Source organism: Mandrillus leucophaeus, unplaced genomic scaffold (assembly GCF_000951045.1).
Source record: "Mandrillus leucophaeus isolate KB7577 unplaced genomic scaffold, Mleu.le_1.0 Scaffold372, whole genome shotgun sequence".
Taxonomy (NCBI): Eukaryota; Metazoa; Chordata; class Mammalia; order Primates; family Cercopithecidae; genus Mandrillus; species Mandrillus leucophaeus.
In genome coordinates this window covers 391,862-397,501 of record NW_012103943.1, presented here as the reverse complement: position 1 = coordinate 397,501, position 5,640 = coordinate 391,862, and the positions used below count along the sequence as shown (strand labels likewise).

The following is a 5,640-nucleotide window of genomic DNA, read 5'->3' as shown; positions in this document are numbered from 1 at the left end:
GAGGCACAGCTTGCAGTGAGCCGAGATCGCGCCACTGCACTCCAGCCTGGGTGACAGAGCGAGACTCCGTCTCAAAAAAAAAAAAAAAAGAAAAAAGAAAAGAAATCAAATGAGCAATCACATGAAGAAAAGGAAGTTATTTTGACCTCTGCTTCTCATGTGTACATTCATTCAGCAGATATAACTCAACCTCTATTGCGTGCCAGTCACCAGGCTAGGAGATGAAGATACAGAGAAACATAAAATATGGAACCAGTTTTTATTAGCCTGGCAACTGAGGATAGAGGTGCATGAGTAACACAATGTGATGAGAAGTGTAGTGGAGGGATGTAAAGGCTGAGGGATTCTACAGGAGGCAGTGACTGACTGTGCCTTAGGGGCCAGGAAAATTTGCATGTAAAATGAGGATGCTTTCACCTGCAGATAAAGCATAAGTAGTAAGGAAGGGAGAAAGTCTCAGCCAAAGGGAAGGGCAGGTGCTAAGGCACTGGGGTAAGCCTGTTCAGAATAAGTGGTCCTCTGTCATGATGGGCACATAGCTTGTCTTGCTAGTGAAGGATCCCGTCAAAAAGTTAGTTTAGAGAGCTTTCTCTGGGACATGGTAAAAGACAGACTGGAATGAGGTACTAGCGGCAGTCAGGCCTGTGAGTGCAGTTTGCAGCAGAGCAGGTAGGTAGACCTGCATTTGGTTATTGGTCACAGAAATGGAGAAAGACATATTTCAAAGTCAGGATGCCCTAGTGGCAGACCCCTAAGTCCTCGAACTTCAGGGCAGCACTGCCTGTGTGGGAACTCTCCCATGTCTCCTTGATTTCACGGCCACCTCTGCTGGCGCCCTCTCTCGTCTCCGCCGCCAGCCCCCGCCTCCTTTCTCGGGAAGCTTGGGTCTCCCTGGGAGCGGGTCTGCCCTTGGGGGGAGGCCTCTGGGCTCTGTGCCCTGCAGCTCGGCAGACATTCGGGGCAGACAGAAACGGGGCTCGGCGCCCCCCGCGTGCACGTGTGCTAGCCCAGGCAGGAGGGAGCGCCTCGGCGGAGGAGTCAAGGAAGAGGGGGAGGGAGAAACGCGCCAGAACCTCGGTCCCGGGCGCCCTGGTCGGCCGCGGAGGAGCTGCAACCTCCAACAGGTTCGTAGAACGCGCGCTCGCTCCCTGTGGCTGAGCCGCCCTCCTCCGCGGGAGCGGTTGGCGGAGAGACCCCGGCCACAGGCCCCGCGCTCGAGAGCTTCCTGAAGGCGGCTTCCTCCAGCCTCTCCCCCTCCCTAGAGCTCTCAGCCGCCGGCGGCTCTTCCGGGGCGAGGCAGAGGGCGCCTCGGGCTTCTCGCTCCAGCACTACCTCGGGGACAGCTCCCGCGCCGCGCGGGGTCCCTCCCGGGTCAGCACTGCAGCGGAGGACAGCGGCGGCCGGGGAGGCTCGTCTGCACCCTCCGCCCGGGTTCGGCGCGGCTGCTAAGGACAGTCCTTCGCCCCCGCGCGCCGCTCCCCGCGCCAGCACCGCGGCGGCGGACAGCTCTCTCCTGCTGCACAGCGAACCGCGAACAAAGCCGCGGGTCTGGGGCCCCCTGCGCGCCTAGGGGTGGATTGAGGCTGCATCGATCGGGGGATTTCAGCTTCTCCCAGAGCGGTGTCACCGGCGAGCTGGGCGGGGGCCTAGCACAGCCGCGCGTCTCCGGCTTGGGTCTGCCGTCCGCCGAGGCCTGGCCGTGCAATGGCGGGGCCCAGCTAAGAGTGGGCAAGAGGGTGGAGGGGACACAGGCACAGAAGGGTCCCGGCTCCGCTGGGCGGGCTGGGCCTAGGCTGAGGTCTCGGCGGGGAGGAAGGAGTGCGCCGCCCCTTCTTCGCTCCAGACCCCCACCCCCATCCCAGCTCAGAAGCGCGGACTTCCAAGAGCCCAGCACAGAAGCCCGCGGCTGGCAGCTGCAATCACTGACTCCGGCTGTCCCCGGAACATCCCTAGAAAGTGTGAGGCTGAGTTTCCGTAGGGGGAGGGGGGCTGAGAAGCCGCGGGGAAGCCTCACGAACGGGACAGCTCCAGGCTCCCTCTCTCCCTCACACCCCGGGGTCCGCCCCCACCTCCAGAGAAATCCCAGACCGCAGACAAGGCAGTGGGGAGGGGGCGACCCAGACCGCAGGTCGAGAACTCGGCTTAGGCCTGGGAGGTTGCAATTAGCAAGAAAAAAAGGTTGAGGGCGTCTGTGAAGCCGGGAGGTTCCAAAACAGGGAAGCCAGTTCCGCGGCAGGAAAGCATACGAGGAAGAGAAACCTTTTCTCTGAGAGCTGAGGCTGGGAGGGCCCTCGGATCACGTGACACTCTAGATCACTCATTGTCTCCGCGGAAGACAAGGCCTAGGGGGCAGGGGTGATTCGCCCAAGGTCACTCAGCAATTTAGTAGCAAAGCTGGGCCTAAAACCCGGGCTCTCTAACTCCTGGTCCTGTTGCATAACATTCACGGAGAAGTCTTAAAATCCCAGATGCAAGGAGAATAGCAGAGTGGTTTACTTACTAGCATGTGACCTTGGGCAAGTGACCTTCTGAGACTATCTTCAGCTATTAAAGAGGAATGAGAAGATTAATAGTACCCACTTGGATGATAATTTAATGAGAGAGCCATGTAATGAGCTTAGTGGCACATAGTAAATGCTCAACGGTAGATCCTATGACTGCTATTATCCTTTCTGTAAACTTGTACTGGGGACTTATTATATACCAGGCACTGGCTGTGCACTGGGGAGGTAGAGAAGTAGCTTGAGGAGGTCACAGGCCAGAAAAGAAAACGAACAGTTGCAATATGTTATGATAAGTATCAAGGCAACTGGGCTGGTGGGATCTCAGAAGCAGAAGTCAGGAACTGTAAGGAAAGACGAAGAAAAGGACCCCAGGCAGAGAGAGCTGTGTGTCAACGCCAAGAGATGTGAAGTCCCAGCCACCAAGGAAATGTCACTGTGCCAGAGGGTCCTCGGGATATGGACTGAAAGATGAGAGTGTAGAGAAGGGCTGGAGCCAGTCTCCAAAGAGCCTTTTATGATGGAATACTTCAAACATATTTAGAAAAATAGAAAGAATAGTATAATAACCCCCCACATACCCATCATTCAGCTTCAACAGTTGGCCAATTTTGTTTCATTTATACCCACACCCACTCTCATCACACACACCCACATCCACTCTCATCACATGTGCACACACTCACACTGACTTATTTGGAAGCAAACCCAAGACATCACATCATTTCATGCAGAGAGATTTTAACATCCGTACAACTTCTGCCATTCAGATACTGGACCACCCTGGAAGTCACTAACTCAAATCATGACCTTCCCTCCTCAATCCATTCTGAACATTTCTGTTCTTTGCAGGATGTCTTGAGAAGCCACACTATAGTGATGAGCCACATGCATTAAAAGAAACTGTTTCAGAAATAAACAAGGGATACATCAACCCTCAACAGGTTTGACCATGCCAGAATTGTTCACGTCCACTACCTACACTGGGCATTAGACCAATAAGTAAAGACAAATCAAACCCCATAGAGAAAAAGCAAGAGCTTCCTTTTCAAAGTAATTTGAATCATGAGCTCCTAAGGCTAGAAAGCTTAACATTATGGAAATCATTGATTTGGAAATCATCGGGCCCAACAGCCACATTTTACAAATGAGGAAAAGAGGGGTAAAAAATGGGGAGAAACTGGCCCAAAGTTCCATAGTGCAGAGACCAGAACCCAGATCTATGAACTCATAAATTTAGGATGCCATTTTCTTCTCTAGCTCAAAGAGGCTGGAAGAGGAAAAAGGAAGGGGGGCAAAAAATAGCCTTCTTGGTTCTCAAGAAGATGGCTATGTATGACAGTTGGTCTTGATCTTTGAGATCCCTTTGCAAGTTTCCCTTCTCTCTCTCTCTCTGTGTGTGTGTATGTGTGTGTGTGTGTGTGTGTGTGTGTATATATATATATATAGTGTATATATATAGTGTAATCACAGCTTACTGCATCCTCGAACTCCTGGGCTTAAGGGGTCCTCCCTCCTCAGCCTCTCAAGTAGCTTGGACTACAGGCGTGCACCACCATGCCTAGCTATTTTTTTAAAGTTTTTTTCTTTCTTTCTTTCTTTCTTTGTTTCTTTGTTTCTTTCTTTCTTTCTTTTTGTAGAAATGGAGTCTCACTATGTTGCCCAGGCTGGTCTCAAACTCCTGGGCTCAAGTGATCCTCTTGCCTCACCTCCCAAATGCTGCTGGGATTGAAGGCATGAACCACTTCACCCAGCCCCTTCCATATATTTTCTAAGTAACTTGATCTTAGTGGCACCTTCTTTCTGGCTGCTGTGCTAACCTCTCAGCTGGTCCCTTGGTTCTCATTAGCAAAAGGCTGAACAGTCAGAAGCCCAGATCTCATTTCTGTGGATTTTTGCCTGCCCTGCTTGCCTTAACCAGATGCATATGAGGCTTTCCTTTTCCCATTTGCCCTGAATTTGGCTGCACACCCTGCTCAGTTACAGACCTCAGCTCCTTGGAGGTGCTAAATGAGTAGTGTTTGGCTCAGGCCCTGGCAGGACTCAGAGCTCTTGTGCCTTTTGGGAACATAAAGTCTCCCCGTTACTGATATTACTGATGAAATGTGATGGCCATAATGGGTATGTGTGTCCTGACTGGGCTCTGGGGCTTTTATTCTGCAAGTCAGATATTTCACTTTGCAGGGAAGCCCCTGCTACCAAATGGGGAGGGCAGTGTCTCACAAGTTTCCCCAAGTCTTAGGTAGACAATTGAGAGCACATGCAAGGAGCTCTTAGCATCCTTGGTGAAGGGAAGTCAGCAGAGAACAGCCATTAAAAGCCAATAAAAGTCCCCTTGAACCCAGCAGGTGGAGGGTGCAGTGAGCTGAGATCGTGCCACTACACTCCAGCCTGGGCAACAGAGTGAGACTCCATCTCCAGGAAAAAAAAAAAAAAAAATGCCTTGCTGTGGGAGTGTGATTGCAGTCCAGACATAGAAAAGCGATCAAGATAGGGCATCCCGGCTTGTGAAATTATCCCAGCTATCAGCTTGGGATGAGACTGACTTCGATGCATTATATTACCTGGGCCTAGTTGAACTGCAATATGTAAGATCCCAAAGGGACTTGGTGAGCATCTCCTCTTCCTTCAAGACGCTTACTCATTGAATGGCTATTCTGTGTCAGGCACTATTCCAAGTGATGGTGATACAGCAGAACAAGGCACTGCTAATCTCTGCTCTCATGGGGCTCACAGATTCACAGTAGGCACAGTCATTGATAACAATTGAAAAGCAAATGTGAAAATAGACAGACAGACAGATAGAGAAGGCCTGTGTGAACCAGTGACATGGAATTGAGGCCTGAATAACAAGAGTCAGTCATGTGACGACGTGGGGCAGCACACTCCAGGCAAAGGAAATCGCTCTGGCAGAGGCCCTAATGTGAGCCTGGACTGTGTGGGGACAGATGGGAGGTGGAGTGAGTGAGGGGAGAGCAGCAGCCGCCAGGGGCAGGGAGAGGGCGGAAAGGAGATCGTGCAGGCCCTTCTAGGCCATGGTCAGGATTGAAGCTGTTATTCTAAATGTAATAGATAGTAGCCAGATGGCTTTAAGCAGAGGAGTGTTAAAAAAAAAAAAAAAAAAAAAAAAAAAAAAAAC

The 5,640-nt window shown here is 51.6% G+C and overlaps 1 protein-coding gene across 3 annotated transcripts in view; it reads left to right on the top strand.

Annotated features, from left to right (window-relative positions):
* The first annotated feature begins 356 nt into the window (after window positions 1-356).
* Window positions 357-5,640, top strand: part of CPLX2 (complexin 2) — an 86,471-nt gene continuing 81,187 nt past the window's right edge. The window contains exon 1 of one of the 3 annotated variants that reach the window (XM_011990161.1): window positions 357-1,124. The gene's annotated coding sequence lies outside the window, so the exon portion shown is untranslated. The remainder of the gene's footprint in view (window positions 1,125-5,640) is intronic. The other 2 variants (XM_011990162.1, XM_011990168.1) reach the window with 2 other exon arrangements.